The following is a 23,692-nucleotide window of genomic DNA, read 5'->3' on the forward strand; positions in this document are numbered from 1 at the left end:
TGCCTAAAATCTGTTGCAGCAACGGCCTTAGCCATAAGACAAAGTGACTCGATAGTGCTGGGCCACCCTCTGACAGTACAAGTACCGCATGCAGTAGAGGTTCTCTTGAACCGGACACAAACCCAACACCTGACTGTAGCTAGACTGACAGGCTATGAGCTGACGTTATTTCAACCACACATAGAGATCAGACGATGCAACATACTAAATCCCGCTACCCTATTGCCCTCCAATACAGAAAGCCTTTCACTACACGACTGTGTTGAAGTAATACATACCGTGACTAAACCAAGACAAGACTTGACAGATGTTGCACTTCCAGACCCCGACCTAACACTATATGTTGACGGCTCATGCATGAGGACAGGGGCGGGAGAATTAGTGGCAGCATATGCAGTGACTACTGATACTGAAATAATAGAGACTAAAAGAATAGACATATTGTCAGCACAAGCAGCAGAGCTCATCGCCCTAACACAAGCATGCATAAGAGCTGAGCACCTGAAAGTAAACATTTACACCGACTCCCAATATGCATATGGGGTAGTTCATGATTTCGGGGTGCTCTGGCGAGAAAGAGGTTTCTTGACCTCTCATGGGGCCAAGATACAGCATGGCCCCCTTATTCACGCCCTACTGGAAGCAATACATTTACCAACAGCCATAGCTATCCTAAAATGCAAAGCACATACCAGAGCCACAGATACCATTTCCCAAGGCAATGATCTGGCAGACCGAACTGCTAAACAGACAGCTCAGACCCCACTAGACATGACAAAGTCACAGGTACCATCAGTGTCCAAAGCCATGACAGTTAGGGATCCTTCCAAGGATGTACAAGACATACAGACACATGCTACTATAGACGAATTAAAGAAATGGTCGGAACAAGGAGGGGTACTGACTGATCAGGGTTGGATGACTAAGGGCAAATCCACATGGTTTCTTCCTGATTCGATGGTACAAGTAATCATAAATACCGCACATAGTCCTGCACACTTAGGAGAGAAAGCAATGCTAGACAGCTTACAGAATATATGGTTCAACAAGCACCTGCGTGCAGCAGCGAAACAAAAGGTCAGAACATGTATGATCTGTTGCCAATTCAATCCAGGTAAAGGCATTCCGAGATGGAACAAGGTGGATTCCATCCACCTGACCATCCTTTTGAGGTCCTCCAAATGGATTATATCCAAATGGATAGATGTAGAGGTTACAAATATGTCCTGGTAGTAGTATGTTCATTATCCAGGTGGACCGAAGCCTATCCAGTCCCTGATTATACTGCTGTAACTACCGCCAGACAATTGGTACGAGAATTTTTCCCACGTTATGGATTAACGCGTGTCGTATATTCCAACAACGGTCAGCCTTTCTCCTCTGAACTCATGAAACAAGTGTCCCTTCTGTTAGGGTATACCTGGAAGTTCCATTGTGTGCGACATCCTGAAGCAGCAGGCCTTGTAGAAAGACACAATCAGACCTTAAAAATAAAACTGGCAAAGATTTGCGCAGACAAAGGCGTGGATTGGATGGTAGCTCTACCGGTTGCCCTCTTTTACATGCGAATGGTAGCCCATTCTAGAACAGGCTTATCTCCCTATGAAGTGGTCTTCGGTAGACCACCGAATATGCGGGGCACTCCAATGCCGAAAAAGATTACTGATGTTGATAGTAACATGCTGACAGATTACCTGGCTTCCTTGATGTCTGCACTACTCTCTTGTCGTTCGCAGGTTGCCGCTGCTTTCCCTGACAACACCCAGGTCAAAGAATACTCAATCGCTCCTGGCGACTATGTCCTAATCCGGAACTTTGATAGATCAAGTCCTCTTGAGCCGAGGTGGAAAACGCCGAAACTGGTGTTGCTAACAACAAGGACCGCCGTGAAAGTCGAGGGACGGAAAGGTTGGATACACCTTCACCACTGTAAACGCTACTTCGGGAATGACTGTACTTTTAAAAAGAACACTGACTGCTCGGACTTTGAGCCCCCTTTACTAGAGGAGACTCCGCAGCAGAAATATAAAGCGAAACTTAGATCTGATAAGTCAGAACCCGTTTGATCGATTAAGTCCACTAGGTGGTGAAGCGGTTGAACATGTATTCTGGCTTGCATGAGATCTCGAACAAAGCGAACGAGAGAAAGAGCAGGATGAAAAGCAAATACTGTAAACTATTACGTGGTAGATGTATAGTTACTTTGATTTTTCTATCTCTCCTATGTATCACGATAATATGTATCAGGACTCTCTGCTGTTCTTCAACGTATTGGACGCTATGCTGTTTGTTGGGGGCTGGATGCTGATCGACTAACCCACGGGACTGCGAGGACCACGGAGCATTGCGCTCCACTAACTGTGCTCACCTGGTTCCTCTTCCCGCCTGGTTCCTCCCTCCACCGCCACGCCTCGCGGCCCCCGCTGCGCGGGAGCCGCTCGTTGGCCTCAAGCGTATAAAACCTTGGCTGGGGCTTTTCAACGGTGGGACTCTCTGCTGTTCTTCAACGTATTGGACGCTATGCTGTTTGTTGGGGGCTGGATGCTGATCGACTAACCCACGGGACTGCGAGGACCACGGAGCATTGCGCTCCACTAACTGTGCTCACCTGGTTCCTCTTCCCGCCTGGTTCCTCCCTCCACCGCCACGCCTCGCGGCCCCCGCTGTGCGGGAGCCGCTCGTTGGCCTCAAGCGTATAAAACCTTGGCTGGGGCTTTTCAACGGTGGGACTCTCTGCTGTTCTTCAACGTATTGGACGCTATGCTGTTTGTTGGGGGCTGGATGCTGATCGACTAACCCACGGGACTGCGAGGACCACGGAGCATTGCGCTCCACTAACTGTGCTCACCTGGTTCCTCTTCCCGTTCACGCCCCCTACTCCTCCTCCAGGCTTATCTCTGCCTACGTCCAAGCGCGCTAGCAGTACGCGCGCAGTACGAGGCCCGGAGCGAAGCCCGGGCAAAGGGCGGGCCCTCTGTGGCCCTCAGAGGCCAGAGGAGGCTGGGCTGGGCCATAAACCTTAGCCGGTTGTACTTCGCTCCCTTGTTTTTACTGGTAGGATTATAGGCCATGAACTGTCGTGAAACCAGAAGCATGGCCGCTGTAGGAGCTAAAAAACTTACAGGAACCTTGGATGATTTTATCACTCGCACTCATGCGCTAATTGATGAGGGTATAACTTTACTGGATAGGAGTGTGTCCCAAGACCTGGCCATGGCCAAACGATCCTCCTTGGGCCTTATAGCACAGGCACAGACACCCAACACTGATTCTCGGACAGATATACAGGTTCTAGTACATAGTACTGGAGAGACTGGGGATCTTGACGCTTTAAACACCTCACAGGATCTGGAGGCTTCTCCTAACCTTCATTTCCTATCAGAATGTGGAGTGCAACAAAGTGAGTCAAATACCTCTAACAATATATCCGTTACAAAAGAAAGGGGTCGGACAGAAGGGGCTATCCCTAAGCAAATTCGAAAAACCAACAAATCATCTATTCATAAAGGAAAGAAGGTTCGAATTCCCCCTAACCCCCCTAACATGGATAAATTGCCAGTAGCTTTACCTAGTTCCACAGAGGGACCGTATGTTATTAAGAGTGGCTTACCCCTGAGCCTTCCTGATGATACTATTATCGATCATAGCCTGGAGGAAATCCTGGAGTTGACCGGGGAAGCGGGCAACTCAGTAAAATCTCCATTACAGGAGGGCTATGGTTCAAGCATGAGTAATACCACTATTTTTAATATGTTAAAAGTACTGCTGGAACCCTTAGAGGCTAGATTACGCTGTTTGGAAACTGTCCTAAAAAACATACAGAAGGACATAAGTGCCCCTAGTTTCACCTTGAATAATAGAACTGCCCAGGTTATTATTCCAGCTAAAAAGGTCAATAAGCCTTCGGTGGCTTTTAACAAACCGCTGGAGACTACAAAAATGACCCCCAAGAATTCCAGTAACGCTATAAACCAGGATGGCATCACTATAAAAGCCCCCAGAACCGATCAAACTCAGAAAACAGATCAATCTCTGATAACAACCAAGAGCAATTCAACCGCTCAGGCTACATTAAGTGATCGCTTATCCCAGCCTCTAAATTTTGATGCACCCGACAGAGCCAAGGGCATGGCCCGTAGAAACATCCATCTTCCCCCTGATGCCTGCCCTTACGTAATTATTCTCACTGGCGTTACCGAAATCTCTTCGCCAGAAGTTGAATCGTATCAGGCCCTGAAAAATAAAGTATGTTACTGGCTATCTAAAAATTATCCTCTCCCGCCTAACATACCGTGCAATATTTTAATGATTGAGAGAGCTCCGTGGGTAGGAGGTAATAGAAAAAACCTACGAGGGGACTGTGTAGTGGTCACTTTTGAGAATACTGAGGTTGTAGAGTTCATTTGTAGTAGTGGATCCCCTAGATTCCAGACGAACACGGTGGTTGCTAGACCTTTGTCTTATTTTTATCTCCCACAAAATCAAGCTGATAACCGATGGAGTTGGTTAAAAGGACCCCATGACAGTAAATTTAGACAAAGATCTAATCCCCCCTGGGAGATACAACCCCATGGGTGGGAGGAGGGATGGAATGCGGGATGGAATCAGGTAAGGAGTAGAAGAGGTAGACCACGTCAAGGCGGCCCTCTTGTTGGTTCACATTACAGCCAACCCTATCATTACCAACAGTTTACAAATGGTCTAGATAATCCCTTGCACTTTCCAATAGCTAATCGTTTTGAATGTCTGTCAACTACAGATTGTGTTGACTGACAAATACAGAGCTTGGAATTTGATCGGAGTTCCCAGATTATTCCTACTCAACCAATTAAGGCTGTTGCTATGGAGGACTCGATTAAACTAAACCCTTCTTATACCCCTGATAAAGACCCAGCAGAGGGTGATCGTCGGGGTGCGCTTACCCCTTCTAATGCAGATTCATCATACTGCAAATTTCTCACCTGGAACGTGGCAGGTTTAAATGTAAAGGCTCTAGACCCCATATGGCAAGGGTTTGTAAAACAATATGACGCCTTGGCAATCCAAGAAACATGGGTTACCACTAGAAGTTTCTCATTGGATGGTTTTTGTAGTTTTTTAACCCCAGCAGTCCCAGGAGCGAGAGGGAGAGCAAAGGGTGGCTTACTTACGCTATGTTCTCTGAACTTAGCGGGGGTCTTTAAAAAATTAGATTCCGCACCCATGAACACGTTAGTTGTGGAGTGGATTTTATCTGACACTAAAGTTTTTTTGCTCATTAATTTTTATAATTCCAAGGAGGTTTCTCATGCGAATGAGCATTTGACCTCCTTGTTAGATTTCCTGTCAGTCTATAGACAAGATTGCAATTCCATCCCAGAGATGGTAATCCTGGGTGATTTTAACATTCATCCCTGTGAGGGAGACTGTTTTAATGATAGATATGGGGGCTTACCGACCGAGGGCATTCCCCATTTTGAACACATAAACGAGGGTGAGTGCCTGGAGACTTTTCTTGCTAACTTAAATCTATTTGAAATTGAGCAGGGCAAAAATGAACCCAGACCTCCAACATTTATAGGGAGAGACGCCAATACTGTCATAGACTATATTTTTGTATCATCCGGGGTCCTGTCAAAAGCACGTGAGTATAGGGTTGTTACTGCTAGTTTCAGTGATCATCACCCTGTCCTCCTAGTGCTGGACCTAGATTGTTTCCGGATTAGTAGATCGGCAAGTGTGGCAGCTCCAAATGTTTTGACAACTAAGGACCAGGGAAGGCGCCTTAAGTGGGGGATGATTGTCCCTGAGCAATTCTTCCAAACATTAGCCCAAGAGGCGGAGGCTAATTTGGCAGTGTGCCTAGATCCAACTGCCCTTGGCTCTGATGTTATGGCAGCGTATGAGGAAATATGTACAAGGATCTCTAAGAACTTGGAGTCAAGGCCAGGCGCTCTAAGGAACAAGAAGATCTTTAAATGGTTTAACAAGGATTGCTCGCTAAAACACAGTGCCCTATTGAAAGCATTAAAACATAAACCCAGAGATAGGCCCTTAGTGACCAAACTAAGGAAGGAATACAAAATTGCAGTCACTAATCGCAAAAACCAAATTAAGGAGGAAGCTTGGGATAGTTTACTATCCATTGATGTACTGAGAGATAGCAAAAAGTTTTGGGCCTTGGTGAACCAGCCTTTTTTTTCCGAGGATGGGAAAACTGACATGGACTGTGTGATCGAAGATGGAAGATGGCTTGGCCACTTTAAACAGATTTATGAATCCACAGCATTAACGCCACCAGTCAGTACCCATGCTATACCTCACCTGAAGTTTAACATCACTGAGGTTGAGAGGGCGATTAAAGATACAAGTAAACACAAGGCCCCGGGTCCGGATGGGGTCCCTGCAGATCTTTACATCCAGTATCCGCAATTTTGGTCAAAAATACTAACCAATGTGTTTAATGCGATACCTTCAGCTGGTTTTCCTTCCTCCTGGTCTACCTCCATTATCGTGCCTATTTTTAAGAAAGGGAATAGGGGGGACCCTGCCTGCTATAGACCCATCTCCCTGTTGGACTCTGCCGTTAAGATTCTGGGCAGAGTTATTTTGCAAAGAATGGGGGATTGGCTAGTGGAGAGCGGGACCCTATCGGACTTACAGTACAGTTTCAGAGCACATAGAGGGACCATGGACCAATGTTTAAACCTTCACCTTATTATTAGTAAATACACTGTGGCGAAGGGTGGGCTTCTTTATTTGGGATTTATGGACTTATCTTCTGCTTTCGATTTGGTAAATCGCTCAAAACTTTGGATTATTTTGCGAGACATGGGCTTGGATAGCACCTTGGTTAATTTTTTGCACGACCTTCACCAAAATCTGTCCGCCTCGGTTAGGGTCACAAGGGAAGGGAGATGCACGGCGAAGTTTAGGTCAGGAAGAGGGGTCAGACAAGGCTGCATTCTGGCCCCTCTCCTCTTTACACTATATATTAATTCCTTGGGGAAATCCCTGGATTCAGCTACCCTGGACATACCGCATATGGGGGGGTTACCTATTCCGGTACTGCTATATGCGGACGATGCCGTCCTTGTAGCTCAGACTGGTACGGGCCTGCAAAGATTATTAGATCATTTTGGTGGTTTCATGGAAGCCTTGGACCTAAAGATCAACACCACTAAATCCCATGTTATGGTTACAGGCTCACGGAGGAAAAACATGAAGATTAGGGCCTTTAGCTGTAACAATTCCCCAATCTCGAGGGTACCCTTTTTTTGTTACTTAGGAGTCACTTTTGATGAGAAAGGAACTTGGGGTGCCCAACTAAAGTTAAAGAAGAATGGTGTAAGTAGATCTACCACGGCTCTTATGCATTTTGCTAAAAGATTGGGCTCGAGACCCATGGAAGCCATGACTCGTATTTATAGAGCCAAATGTGTGGCAATTGCATCATATGGGGCAGATATATGGGGCTACGTTTCAGCCCCAGGCATTCAAATCGTAGAAAACAATTTTATACGAGCCTTGTTATCACTCCCGAAATCATCCCCCACATATTCAATACATAACGAAATAGGCTTGGGTTATGTCACTGATCTCTTAAAAATGTCCCCACTGTTATGTTGGATTAAAACCTGGACAAATGAGGAGATCACATTGAACCACTGCATTCTTAAAGATTGCATGTCTTTGGACAAAGCAGATAGCATACCGTGGCTAGCGTATGTTAGAGCGGCATGCGCTAGGCTAGGTCGCCCGGATATGTACTCTTTTCCACAGAACCTTAAAAAAGATGATGTAAGGTGGGTCAAGCAGCACTTTAGAAATATGTTGGAAGCTGAGAGGGAAACGGTTGAGCTTTGTAAACCAATGGTAAGATCACTTTACCAACTTTCGTCGTCTTTGGCCATAGAACCTTATTTAAAATATGTTACTAAACCATATCATCGTTTTCTACTCATAAGGTTCAGGTTCAATCTGATACACCTTGTGCTTGGCTCGTATACAAATTGGGGCATCCCAGAAGATTCCCCACCCTGCACCTGCGATTTTTTCTCTACACAGGATACTCTGCACCTAGTGATGCTTTGTGAACATTATCTGGTGGCCCGCAAAAAATTTCTTTTTCCTATTCTGAAAGATTTAAATTTTGCGCAGGTACGGCCGGCTCTATTATATTTACAGATGTTGAACTCGGTACAGGTCACATATAGTGTAGCGTGTTTTTTGGTAGCAGCCGCTAGACAAAAGAAAATCAGTCTGGCCACAAAGATCAATCACCAAACCTGACATTTGTAAATTTGGTATTCCTCATATTTTTGATACGCTTCTTTTATTTTAGGATTTGCAATCACTTTTTAAATCTGTTTTATTGAATTTTTAATGTTATTTTATGTATTTTGTACTGCTTTTATGGTTTTTAGTAACCGAATAAAGTTCTTTGACTGACTGACTGATGTATCAGCTTAATACTACATGCTATTTTTCCTCCTATTGCTTCACCTTTACACTCCTCCACTAATGATACCACAAAACACACATTTAGTGATCTGCCATCCCATGAGTTATCGTATCGACTTGCTCTGCGCAACAATACCTTTATTCAGATGCTGCACCATTCACATCAGACTAGCAATGCTACAGACTGCTGGGTCTGTGGCCGACTTCCCCCGTATCAGAAGGTGAAGGGAGTGTTGCCTCTTTTCCCTTTTCCGTTCTCCCATAATGGTTCTTGCGGAGCATGGTTTGCCTTAATGACATCCATCAATGGTGATGCCAAAGAATGTCAAGAGGAGGATTGTAGGGGCGAGTGGGCATGGGGTAACTTGAATAAAGTCATGAACAAAGCATGTTTCCCAGATGAAGAGGGTCTTCCCCAAATGAAAGGTACAGATCTAGAAAATGAAGAGTATCTGCAAGGAAATGCGACCCTCGATTTCATAGTATTGAACGTAAAGCCCCAACACATGTCAGGTCCGCCTTCAATTACTGTTCTGCCAGTGAAAGGGAACTTGTGTGTCAGAAAAGAAGGCTCAGTACATTTGGGGCACAGTGAGTGTGATACTATAATAGTATTCAAAGACAAAGGAAAGTCCTATTTCAGAGCATCACGACACACCTACTTTATTTGTGGCCAGACAGCCTATGTACAGCTGCCCTTGGACTGGGGTGGGACGTGCTACAAATCATTTCTCCTACCACCCGTTTTCTTGGCCCCATCGAGCTATCATCAAGATCTTCGGCTCACACTTGTCAGACACAGACGAGGGCTCGATGCCTCTGGCATTGACCAGACTGAGACAGCTTGGGAGCAATATACAGATTTCAATAAAGGATTTTTTTTCTTCATAGGTCCCGTCCAGAATAGTAAACTTATCCGAAGGCTAACAAGGATTCTAGAAACAGTTGCTAATGTGACTGCATCGGCCCTGGGGAATCTGACCCAGGAACAGTATGCTATGAGACTGGTCGTTCTTCAGAATCGTCTTGTTCTTGACGTCATCCTGGCGGATAGGGGCGGGGCTTGTAGGGTCATCGGTTCTAGCTGTTGCGTTTTCATACCTAATAACGCACCGTCTGTATACAAAGCAATAACAAGGCTCCACAAGATTGCCCATAGCATACATCAAGACCCAGGCACGTGGACATGGTCCGGTTGGCTCTGGGGATTAATATCAGCTTGGGGATGGAAAGTGTTGACGGTCTGTGGGTTGATACTATTAATGATATTCAGTTGTTGCTTTTGTCTGCAGTGTGGCCCGGCCATTTGTGGCCTGTGTGCTACTGCATGTGTTTCACATCCCCATTTACAGAGCATTGAAAATGGAAAAATAATGCTGCAAGAACAGATCGACTGTCTCATGAGAATAGACGTTACATAGGGGGTTCACTAGGGTACAAGGAGAGAATGAGGAAAATAAAAATCTATGAGGCCTATATGTCCCCATGTGCCCCCCCCCAACGCTTATGTGCACATGCATGTAACCTATGCATTTCCCCTCCATGGCCTTTCCTATCATGAGACTTATGCTATAACGTGGCCTGCCATCATTCAGTCCCCCATGAGAGAAACGACAAATCTGTATTGAGGCCTACACGTTTTGCATCATGTTTTCCTGCACCACATAAAAACCAGTGTTTGTGGCTCAGCTAGACCCGAACAGAGGTTTCAGGCCTCAGACGTTCAGAAAGCTGCAGCTGCGTATCCTTGGCCTTACACACTTGGGCCTCAGCCAAAGGGGCCCTGTCACAAGGTGCCGAGACAGTATTGAGCACGGTTATCTGCTTACTCCTACAGAGCCGCATTCCTGCCTGGAGAAGAAGGGATCAACATAGCCCATCAGCACAGGAGAAAGCACAGCCTTTCTGTCTCTGTTTGTGAGATTGCAAAGCTCACGTCAGTGAAAAGCCCATAGCCCCCATGTAAGGCCTCTGCAGTAAATTAAGTAAATGAAGAAATAGATGCCACATCGGCTCTTGGTGATGAGCAACCTATGTCACAAATCAGTCCCTGCTCCAGACATCAGATATCAGTTAAAACAAGATGTGCTGGTCGTCCTGACACTGAAGGCCTCACTCACTGAAGGCCTCACTTCCAGATTTTCCGGTTGCATAGCAACCCTTCCCCACGTCAGTTACACGTCATGCTCGAGTTGAGCACAAGTAAGGCAAAGTTCCAGTACAATTCCAGCAGATCACGCAACCCCCTCCATGTATCCACCCACCTATGACAAATTACCCATTATCATCAAGTGGACGCCCACATGGACGCCCACCTTCACACCTACTTACACGCCCACACGCTCTTATCTCACTCTCTTTTGCTCTTTTCGTTTCCGATGTATATATACTGTACTCTGTGAATAATGTTTTGAGAATACTTTTGAGTCCCTTCCAGATCCCTTGTGGTGATGGTAATATTCTCCCTTTGACTCGAGTTATTGGAATAAAGCCCTTTTTGAACCTGATACCACAGACTCAGCCTCTTGCTTTATGCATGATCCTATTGATATTCTGAAATACATAGAGCGTAATATTTTATTTACGACACACCTCTAACCCCTCTTGCATATATATTGTAGATGTCAATATTACCATGGGGACTGTTCAACAGTCAAATGGCAATGATATCAGGGCTCCCTGTCGGGAGCTCCTAGATCTTGAGGCCCATATTCTGACAAATTCAGATGGTCAGCCCCCCTTCTGGCGCCCCTTACTACCATAGATTGCCGGAGTGTGGTAATTTAAATATCCAGGACAAAAAACTGGGACTGCTGTCCATGTTTCCTGGAATAGGCAAATGTTGTGTTGTTCAATAAAGGTGTTCCAGTTAGTCAGGGCAGTTTTGGATCTAAGCCCTGCAATGCTCAATGACAGTAGGGATGTTTGATCTGATGCGAAGTGTAATGTAGATGGCATAACAACCCTGGAGCCTGAGTTCTCTGATATGGATCTCGTCGGACTCCTAACTGGGTGTAGTTTGCAACAAGCATCCGGCACTGTGAATCATTGACAACGGCATCTTGCACAGTGCAAGCTGTAGTTTTCTGCCGCAAGAGTAGATTTTTACTCGAGCAGCAGCTTTCTCAACGCAGACTGGTAGTTTCTCATCACGAGCGGTCGCGAGCATACGCGGCCACTCGCAATGAGAAACCTGACCTCCTCGCGTTGAGAATCTCACCGGGATGTTTATTTTCCACGCTCGCGATCAGCAACATCAAGGAAAAAGTCTCGCCGGGATGTCATTTTACTCGCTTGCGGTCGCCAACTTGATGTTGCGGACCGAGAGCAAGCAAAAAATGACGGCTGCACTATGCAACGCCACGCTACGCATGTTTGCACTGTGCTACGTGCAATTTGCGTAGTGCAAAGTAGCGCAAACTTTGCAAACTACGCAAGCTTAGCGTAGTGCTTTGCTGTGTTACCTCTGTGCTGGAGATTGTGCATACTAAATGAGTGGTGGGACTGCCCATCTGTGCCATTAGTGGGGCCTGATTTATTGTACTAGAGGGTGAGTGTAGCTGTCAATCTATTTCCCTTAGTGGTGATAACCTACTAGGAGGAGGTAGGGGGGAGAAGCTTCAACCAGTGTGGCAGTTTCAGGGAGCTTATACTTGATGCAAATTTTCGATTTTGCTAATTGGTGGGTACGTAGATCAAAAACCACCAGATTCTCAATCACATCTTGGTGATAAAATGTGAGTGCTATCGCATCAAAGGTGGCCCCCTTTTACATCCTACCTTATGACTGACCGACAGCCCTTTACGTGTCGGATTAATTGAATGCTCTTATTTATTAAAGAGCCCTCGTCTTCTCTGGTTGAGTTGGATGGTGGCTTTCGTACATTGGGTAAATATACTACCTTTTCCTAGTCAGGAACCCTGTTTGCACTTTTTAAGGTATGGGATGAATTTACCATAGGATTAAGGGGCAGTGTTAAGGGTGGTAAGGCAATAATAAAATTGGGACGATGCCATAAGCCTGCTCGGTTGTTTGCGAGACTACTCGAATGAGTAGGTATCGCGGGCCGCTTTTACTACATGGTGCAGAGTAATGTGTACCCCCACCCTCTGTGCCATGCCTGATTTTCCCCTCTGGTCCCACACCCATCTGACCCAAACAATTCATTACCCCATGTGCCCATGTGATACAGACAGGTTGTTTCACCATTTGATTTTTCATGTGGTGGATCTCAATGAGTGCCGTAGATAGAGAGTCAGAAAGGCTGCTGAAAAGAACTTTAAGATGTTTAACTTCCTGGACAAGGTCCACCAGCTGGGATTTGAGTTTTTTTTGAAGATGTTCCTTAACAGAGAAGACTTCTGTCGGAGAATAAAGGTGATTGTCTATGCTTGTTGGTGAGACTATACCTGAGGCGGGGAGATTAGTTACCAGATGTAGCTTCTGGCAGATGTTTAGAATACTAGTTTCCCGGACCTCGATAGCTATGAGGCCCCCAGGTCTATTCGAGATGGCCTGGGTGCCAGGCTGGTCTAGAGCACTGTAAACCTGTTACTGCAAGTGAAATCATCAAAAATCAATAAAGCACTGTTATAGTCGCTGGTCAGGGACCTGCTCTCTCTCCTTGCAGCTCTGCTGGTAAGTACCGCTGCCCATGCTGTGCTGTCCTCTGTACAGTTAGGGGTGTCTCTGTTTCCTATATTGTAACTGTGCCTGCTTTTCTGTCTTTTGACCCTGTTTTTTGGTTTTTGTTCATCTGATTTACTCCTGATTTTTCTTTTTTTTCCTGCTTACTGCCTATTTCCCTTCCCACCGCTGCTGCCCTAGCGGCCCCTCCCCCTGCCAATTTTCCGTTGCCGCTTCCCAGCTGCGATTCCCTCTCCCTTCCCTACTTAATGGCAGCCGCTGCGAGGAAGCACGAGTAAGACCTCTGACCTAATGGTCAGGGACCTGCTCTCTCTCCCAGCAGCTCCGCTGGCAAGTGCTGCTGTGCTCTGTACAGTTAGGGGTTCAAGGCCCACCTCCACCCGCAGTCTCCTGCCTACGCACCATACCTGGTGGTCCAGTGGGAGAGCCTTAAACTTCTGCTGGTTCCACTGCTGTCTGTGCTGTATTGTGCCTGTTTTCTGTTTGTTTTCTGTCTTTATCTGTTTCCTGTATTGTAACGGTGGCTGTTTTTCCTTCTTTTCCCCGTTTTTTGTTTTTATATCTGATTTCCTCCTGATTTTTCTGTTTTATTCCTGCCCATTTCCCTTCCTGCCGCGGCTGCCCCAGCGGCCCCTCCCGCCACTGATGTACTGCTCCCGCCTCCCAGCTGCAATTCCCTCCCCCTTCCCTACTTAATGGCGGCTGCTGCACGAGCACGCAGCGGATACGTGCAGCTGGCCTTCCGCCGGCGTGTCAAAGGTGCACCAAAGGCAAGCCCATCTGTGCCTGTCCATGACCCGACCACTACCAGCGCCAAGGACCCTGGACCTTCCACCGCTATGACTCTGCTGCCCACCTTGGACTCAACCCCTGAAGGAACAAAAACTGCCAGCTGTCAAAGTCGAACCCCACCCACGGTCAGTTCTCATGCTGCCACTGCCAACATTCCTTCACCATCCACAACACCCCCACGACCTCCACACCCACACCAGATGCCCAGAAACACTGAAATGCATCCTCCTCAAAATGCGCTCCCCGCACGGACAGGCCACAGAGATCTGGGATCTCCTTGACACCCTCTCGCCAGATGTCACCTTCTACACGGAAACCTGGAGGAATGCCGCACCCGCCCTGACATCACCACCGCTATTCAGAAGGATACAAGATCCAGAGAAAGGACTGCCCCGACCGCGCAGGAGGGGGACTCGCCATCACACACAAGAGCTCCCTCCCACTCTCCACCTCCAGCACAAGCGACTGCCTCTCCTACACTGAACACCTCCACTTCCAGATCCTGCCCAGCCCAAAAACCACACTTTGCGTCACCCTCGCTTACAAACCCCCAGGGACTCACGCTTCTTTTGCCACCACCATCACCGACCTCCTCGCACCCCATGCCATTGCCTCCATGTACTACGCAAACATAAGAGACCTGAACTTCCACCTCAAAAACCGCTGTGACCCCGACTCCACCACCCTCATGGACAACCGCGCCAATCTCGGATTGAAGCAGCTCGTCACCACCCCCACCCACAAGGCCGGTCACATCCTTGACCCTACCTTTGCAGGAGGGAATAACATCCACTTCAGCCACACCTCACAGTCCCTACTGACCCCTACTCACGGCACATCTTCCACAGAGCCGCCACCGCAATAGCACCCAAACTACACCGCACCATCAATGCCTCTTTTGAATCTGGCATTTTCCCCGATGACTGGAAGCAGGCAGAGGTCAAGCCCCTCCTCAAGAAACCCTCAGCTGACCCGACAGACCTGAAAAACTCTCTCCTTTGCTTCGCAGCCAAAGTCACGGAGAAATTCGCCAACGCCCATCTGACCACCTTCATCGAAGAGAACGCCATCCCCATCTCCTCCCAGTCTGGAATCCACAGTAACCACAGCACCGAGACCACCCACCTCACCACCACTGATGACATCTGCGTGCCACTCAACCAGGGCCACACAGCAGCACTCATCCTGCTAGACCACTCCGCAGCCTTCGACACTGTCTCCCACCGCACCCTTGCAGCCAGACTTCATGAAGCCGGCATACGGGGAAATGCCCTTGACTGGATCTACTCCTTTCTTGTCGGCAGAACCCAAAGGTTCAGACTACCACCCTTCCTCTCAGTACCCACAGAGATCAACTGCAGAGTACCCCAAGGATTATCACTCAGCCCCACGCTCCTCACCATCTACATGGCCCTCTTGTCATCATCGACAGACAGCATGGGCTCCGTATAATATCCTATGCCGACGACACCCAGCTCACCATCTCCCTCATGAAGAACCCCGAAGACACCAAACTCAGTTTCCAGGAAGGAATGAAAGACGTTGCAGCCTGAAGGAGCAACAGTTGCCTACAGCTCAACTCAGAGAAGAAAGAGGTCCTCGTCCTTGGACCCCCAAGCACTTGGGACAATACCTGGTGGCCCTTCGTACCCGGAAACTCCCCCACCCCGAAGGACCACACTGGAAACCTCGGCATCAACCTAGACTCCTCCCTCACCATGACTTGCCAGATCAACGCTGTCGCCTCCACCTGCTTCAACTCCCTCCACATCCTCCGCAAGACCTTCAAGTGGAACCCCCCGAAGTCAGAAAGACAGTCACCCACGTACTCATAACCAGCAGACTGGACTATGGTACCGCCGTCTATACTGGATCAACAAATCCCTGCTACACAAACTCCAGACCATCCAGAACACTGCAGCTAGACTCGTCCTCGGCACCCTACGACATGAGCAAATTACACAGCACCTGTGAAACCTCCACTGGCTCCCTGTTAAGAAGAGAGTAACCTTCAAGCTACTCACCCACACCTACAAATCCCTCCACAACATCAGACCCAATTACCTCAACAAAAGAGTTTCTTTCCACGTACCCAAAAGAAACCTCAGCTCCGCTGACCACGGCCTAGCAGAGCCCTATCACATCTGCAGATCCAGAGCAGGTGGAAGAGCCTTTCTTAGGTACCGGGCTACAACTCAGGACTTTCTTTTTTGGTTTCTTTTTGGAAGTATCATCCAACCCACCCTCAGCAGCTTTTTGCTTTCCCAGAATACCTGCTTAGCACCTAATACTTCGAAATCTAACAAGCTAAATAGCTAAAAAAGTACCAACAGATCAAAGTCCTCTTTAGCCTGAGTGTAGAAGGGATGCAACGTAGGTAATCCAACCCTGCCACTTCCGTGCAGAGCACTTGAGATCTCCAATGATGGATCACATCTAAGCCAGGTTTTGAGGATGGCAGCCACAACCACTACTGAGGCCCAGTAGCCCCCCCTGGCAGCACAGCAATCCAGAAAGACGGGGTCCCACGCTGTGGGAGCCCGATTCTTTTTTCAGGCGCCTCCTGGTGCAGCATCAGCATCAGGCGGCGTAGGAAGCTGCAAAGTAGGCTGGGTGTTGAAATCTGGGTATTTCTATTTCCTCAACCTCAACTGCCAAGTTTCCAAAAGCCAGCTGTAGTATCATCTGCATGTTAGTCTTCAGAAGTTGACTGGGATGGTTCCACAACAAAGTGATGAACGTGTGACGCCTCAGTGCCCATTAGTGTGCGTGGGAAGCCTTCCTGACAGAGGAAATGCACCACAAACAAACCTGCTTTCCATCTGGTCTTCTCAGTAGCGTCAGAAGCGTCAGTAGCCGATGCAGCCTTAGGAACCCTGAGACGCCCCCTGTTAGCAAACAGTAGGAGCCTCCACGTCAAACCGTTTTCCCTCTTTGCACTTGCCCGGTTGCTCTAGAAGTAAAAAAAAAGGAATTCTTAAGCTTCATCCATGGAAATCCTCCACTATGCAGGGCAACACTATATGCAGCCTTGGGTAACTTTTAGTGGAAAATCCCATGCAAAACCATGCAAATTTGATTTGTGCTGCTTTGTAAATCACAAATATTATTTTGCATCATGTTTGTGCCAAAAAGTCCATGATGCAAAATGCTAGTTAAATTTGCCCTGATGTGCTTAGACCAAGATGAAGGGATGTGTCTGGGGCCAGATTTCTCATTGAGTTGTGTTGACATTGTGTCATGCATGGTGTTGCAAGGTCACAATAAATAAGTTAGATTTACCAAGCCACAGAAGGCCACCTTGCATGGCCCTATGTTAGTAGGCAAATATGGAGTAACGCAAGCCAGCGGCAGTTGCTGCCTTGCATTACTTTGCCCTGGTAAGGCATTCCATGGGTGGAGCGTAGGAGTTACTATCAATCCACCCACTGAATTTTGCATATTCCCAGATGTACCAAGACTGGGAAACCTGGGAATGAATCAAAATTGTATGCCTTCTCAATAGAGGCACAACGAGGAGAAATATTTCTCCTCACTGTTTACTCTTTCTAAGTCCGCAGCAATCTGCAGTCTGCAGCACACTTAGAAAGAGCAAAAGGCTTCTAAGGATTGATTTTGTGCAGGAAGGTGTCCATTTCTGCACAAAAACAATCCTGCATGCAATGCAGGCACCCTTGAAACATAATGCATAGATGCTTGCACTGGCACTAGCCTACAGTGAGTGCACCAACACAGTGAGAGAGAGGGAATGTGCCATATAATGATAGAGAAGGCACATTTCTGCCCTCTCCATTTGTCGCAGAGCAGCTTAGCAAGTTGTATTGCTGCATAGCGCTGCGTTAAATTATGATACATGTGTCCCGATATGTTTTCCTTTTTAGTCTTAGCAGTTGGATTCATATTCATTGACCATACAAGCTTGATTAAAACTTTATGAAGGATGAGATTGGCAAGGCTGGCATGGAACTTGTTTAGATACTTTTTGGAGGACCATTACCAAACCCTTTACCCTCGCCTCCTTTTTATTTTTGGAGTCTAACTGTCCAGTATGACCACCTTGGCCTCCATTCATTTCAAAATCTACATGCACCCATAGCCGAACGTGGTCATACCTTTGAGCTGGTTTGTTCTTTGTTAGCAGGAAAACCAGGTAATTGTGTAGTAGGATCAACAGGAATGATTGTCTCAAGGAAAATTTAAAATGTAATGACTCCTAGAGGTCACCCACACAGGATGAATCTCCTATTCTGGCCCCTTCTCTTAAGTCCTTGCACTTGACATTAAGGAACAACCATTCCTTTAGATGTGAGATACATTCTGTGAAGAAAATGTGGTTCTCGTATCTGGGTATCCTCTAAAAGGATCACTCCTTTTATTGCCAAAGAACATTATTCCAAAGATTCAAAGAACCTCGTTTATTGCATTTATTGTAGAGTAGAATATAGTAGTGGTCTTTATCTTAGGCTCTCACATTGTTTCATGGGCTCAATTCAAATGCATAGAGAACTATTAACTTGATCTCAGAAATAAGGAATTTCAGTGATGTGACCAAAGCACATAAAGCACATAAAGTTGTTTGGTATTGTCTCTGTGCTACTGAGAATGTTTTTAAATATCTATGTATGACACACATAACACACAGTTCTTTTTTTAGATTGAGATCCTGTTAGACTGACTATGGACTATTTCTCTCAGTACAAGAGGTCAAGGACCAGGATCACAAACATGTTACACAACACAGCACAGCATCCAAAGTTGCTGTGCATCCATTGCATGACAGGGAGAGAGTTGGAAAACTCTATATCTGCAGAGATATGGCACACTCCTCTTCTCTCCCTAACACAGGTGCTCAATCAGACTCCCAAGTGCCATGCATACATTTTTGTGCCAAAGTTCAAGGGCATTTGTGTGATTCTAGCACAGGTTTTGTACTGTAAATGTAGCCTTCCAGTAAAGAATACTGTTCTTAGACTACCCTTACAATTTGCCCACTTTGGCTGTGTGCTATGCAGTGCAGCACATGTGCAAAGTGGGAAAAAATTTAGAAAAATAAAAGCATTGCTCTTTTCTAAAGCCTGCTCCAAAGGCAATAATGTTTGGTGCAAAATAGGGTCTATTATAGTTAGTAGATAGGAATTTCCATCACCCAAGGGTAATTGCATGGAAGCGCCCATGTACCAACGAAATGAAATGAAATAAAAATTTTCACCAAACATACCTATTTTCTAGGCCTGGGCTAAAATTCCGTTCCGCTCGCGGAAATTGCGATAATTTTACATTTTCGCGTTCCGTGGCGAGCGCGAAAATGTCAAAATTTCCGCAATCCGCATTTTACCGTAAATTTTTTGCTTGCTTGCACTGTAAAATAATACATTCTCGCGTGCGCGGGATCACCTTACCTAAATCCCCGCGTTCGCCGACAAGTTTTCCCGATCCGGTCGCGTTCTCCACGAGATGTTGGATTGTTGGTAGCCATTTGCGAAAACAAGATGGCCGCGCCCGCGAGCAACCGCATGGGCAGAAAATACCGCGAACGGGCGGGAAAAAAACTTCTGCATCTTCGCGATATTTCCGCGTTTGCAGAGATTTTTAACATTTTCGCGATAATTTGCGAAAGTAAATTTCGCAAATTCCGCCCACCCCTACTATTTTCTAGCATGATTTCCCTCCACTCCCCAAAATGTAAATGTAAGTTTGAAAAAACTGCTCTAATTAAAAAGATTACCTCCATAAACACTTACTTTCAAATTAAGGTTTACAAATTTACCATTTTTCTATGTTTTTTAAATTTCTCCTGATGATCTGCATGAGAACGTCTGTCAAATTTTCACTTTTCTTCCATTATCTGTCCCTGAATCCTTTCCACTAACACAATCCTATTTGAACTTTTGAAAAACAACTAAATCGTACACTTACTCGGCCTAAATCTTCTCTATATTTTCTATTTGCCCATACAGCATTTGGCATAATGCCACTCTCTTCCTCAATGTATGCACCACGCCTTCAAACCTGAGTAATTTCTGCTATTCATTATATATCCTTAAGTTCCACATGGGAAACAAAATTGACTCTGAACTTCCCTCTTGTAATTTATTTGTTACCATTTAGCAGACTTTTTCTCCAATCCTTACAATTGCAGGAACAAAATAGCAATATCAAAGGTGAGATTACAAGTATTCCACACAATTCAAGATGGTGGTATGCTACAATGTCATATACAGAAATTTTAACCTGACTTACATATTGTATTCCAAATATCATTTACAAAATAGTATAACTTCCATTCAAAAATCTCCCTCAATATCTGTACCTACTCAATCTGTCACTAATTATGGATCTACTCTGGCAAAGACTCTAAGTGGTATTTCAGGGAATGTGGCGGTTCTGTGTTTAAAATTAGAAAATCCGGATTGGATAATGTCAGCAGAAGAACATACAATAATTTGCTGCCAAGAAACCTGGCTTATGGACCTGTCCCATATTGATGGGTCATTCACTTATTTGGTTTCAGCTATTCCCTCAAAGTCAGGCTGGACAAAATGATGCCCGGCTGCTTTTATCTCAGTAGCACTAGAGGAGATCACTATAAAATATTACTTTACCACCTTTGTATCATTTTCTTTCGAACAATCCTTCAAAGGTCTTTTTATTTCTTGTTGAGTGACTTTTACTACAGTATTCTACTGTAACCAAGGTTATAGTGGGCTAGATGATGCTATATGTAAGGTCCAACATGATCATGTAAAGGGACTTCAAATTATTTTGGCAGGGATTGTAATATACAAGTATGTGAGCCCAATGTTTTGGCCTCATGTGGTATCTGTGATGAGGTGGATCAGCCCCTCACACATTTTAAGCATACCCCTTATGAAGATTCGCTGAACAGAGTTGTTATAGCTAAAAGCCTGACATTTGCACAAGAGTATGATATGATGAGTAATAAGAAAACTCCAACATCTGTGGGGGAAAGCTCAAATTCGATAACTGATCATATATTAATCACAAAAGAACTGGTCCTGTTTTTAAAAGGGTGTTGATTGTTAGCTTAAATGATCATAATCCCCTATCACTGACCCTAGATATAACTCTGGAAGACAGTTAGGCAAAGAACCACAAAATAAGGTAAAGTATAATAAAAACGGGTGTAAATATCAAGTGGGAGAAAATTGATAAGGATGCCTTCTTAAGAGATCTCATAGTAAATAAGTGGGCATAAATTGAGGTCACGCTACAAAAGGATGCTAATCCGTTGGAGATTGTGCAGGCTTTTACTTCTCTAAACAAACATATAGAAGCCGAATTAACAAAATGTGCTAGGAGAACATCCAATAACCCAAAATGGTTTGATAGTGCTTGCTCTGCAGCCCATAGTTTTCTGAATTATGCATTTAAACTTACACCAGGGATATAGAGGGAGTAGCAAATGCTAGGAAAATCTATAAAGAAATAACTAGAACACAGAAATTGGAACTGTGGGAGAAAGCTTAGGAAGACCTAAAAAACACATGTATATTGAAAAATCCTCGTGACGTCTGATAGGTCGTGAATTCTACAACTTTGCCAGGGGACAACACACCTAAATTAAAAACAATGGTACCAGCTATGGACTGGGTGAACCACTTGTCAAAAATATTTGAAAATATCCCTCAGCCCCTCAATATTGTCTCAGATGTCCCTTTTGATATGAATGCAGCTTTGTCACTGGGTAAATCAATCAAGGTAGCGGATATCATCTTAACTTTAGGGAGGCACCCCTCAGAGAAAGCCATGGACCTGATAGAATTCTGAAATGACTCTATAAACACCTTTCAAAATACTAGGCCTCTCTAATAACCAATGTTATAAGAAGTGGAATATCGGGGCCCTTAGTCAAGACTTGGCAGGAAGCCATTATTGTGCCAATTTTTAAATACAGGTATAAGAGCCAACCCCATTGTTACTGACCTATTTCTGTGCTTGACAGTACAGTAAAAATACTGTGCAGGGTTAGTCTGGCTAAACTAGAACTCTGGGCATCAGAGACCCAAGTGTTGTCAGATTTCTAATTTGGGTTTCACCCAGGTCTAGGAATAGAATAACAGTCCCTCAATCTCTCTTTAATAGTTCAAAAATATACAAAGGCACAAAAAGGCTGTAACCATTCAGCCTTTATGGATTTAGCATGTGGCTTTGGTAAGGTGGACCATTCAAAGTGATGGGCACTTATGGCACAGCTAGGGATAGAGGGAGTAATCATTACATTGCTCACTAGGCTTCACGAGCAAACATCAATAAGAGTCCGTTATAGTAGTAATGGTGACCTAACAAAAGAATTTCCCTCCAGTTTTGGGGTTAGACACTGATGTGTGTTGTCACCATTTCTCTTTTTACATCCATGTCAGGCAGGCAAGACATCTCAAGGGCCAATTCATGTCAAATCCCTGTGCTGCTATACACAGACAATGTTGTTTTCATAGCGAGAACAGCAAATCGCCTCCAAACCTTGCTTGATGCCTTTAAATAGTTTATGAATGATGTAGGACTTAAAATGAATCACACCAAATTGTTCATAAGGAAGTGCGGCCCCAAAAAAGCTAAGACGAGGACATTTTTGATGGGAGGGGAAGAAATTAGGATCAAACCCCGTTTTTCGTACCTGGGCATGCCTTTTGATGTGGATTTTAATTGGAAATTTTTATTGAATGTTAGAGAAATGCAATTTCAATGGTTGATTGATGTTGTTTTTAGATTTTCTAAAAGATTAGGACGCAAGCCAATCAAAGAATTACTCTATATTTTTAAAAGTAAATGTTTGTCTGTTGTCTCTTTTTATGCAGGTGTCTAAGCATATATTAATTGTAATCAGTTGCAATTAATAGAAAACAAATTTATAAGGAGACTGCTGGCAGTGCCTCAAAGCACCTCTGTATCTTTTTGTCATTAGGAAACTGCGTTACATTTTCTAGGAGAACATATAAAATTATAACCTTTCTTGTTATGGGTATAAATTCGGAAAAAACAGAAAGCCCATTTTTGACGAGTAGTACTGAGAGACAGCATCAATTTAAATAACTCCCTAATGATACCTTGACTTAGATTCATAAAATCTAGCTTCAAAAGGTTGGGCACTGCGGAGTATTTCTCCAACCTAGATCCACTTATAAATGTTTCTATGGATAGAATTAAAGGACTTTTTTCCCAACCTTCCAAGATGTTTCATTTTGGAGAACATTTTTCTTGGAGGATGGAGTTATATTTTCAACCGAATGCACAACCTACACTTTATTTGCAGTTGTCTAAATGAGAGACAACATTTTTTGCTAACCAGGTTTCATCTCAAAATATACATTTTCTGGCAGCCTTTACAACTCAAGGCATATGTTTTTCCTTACTTCCTCCCTGTGATGGTCTTACACATCAAAGCACTAAACACTTTATCTTCTTTTGCAAACTCTATACCCCCAAAAGAAGCAATTTCTTCATCTGCTACTATTAGTACAGGAAACAAGGTACCATGAGCTAGCCTTGGTCTATTTATTATCCTTAGATAATGTAGATACTATATTCACTGTCTTAAAATGTATTATGACCAAAGTGATGCAGTACTCAAAGTAGTTCTGTCACAGACACCTTGTAGGTGTATTCATGAAGCCCTCACCCACCAACCTAGTTGGTGGCATGCTTCATCATCGAGCCCACCCAGTGACACCTAGTATGTCCCGAGTGTGCTACGACGCCTGATTACAGCGGAGCTGGTATATTGCTGAGAGTGCAGTGAGGTTGGGTGAATTGTGATTTAAAACGGCTTGGTGGTGGTCCCAGTATCCAAGG

Source organism: Triturus cristatus, chromosome 1_2, assembly GCF_964204655.1.
Source record: "Triturus cristatus chromosome 1_2, aTriCri1.1, whole genome shotgun sequence".
Classification (NCBI taxonomy): Eukaryota; Metazoa; Chordata; class Amphibia; order Caudata; family Salamandridae; genus Triturus; species Triturus cristatus.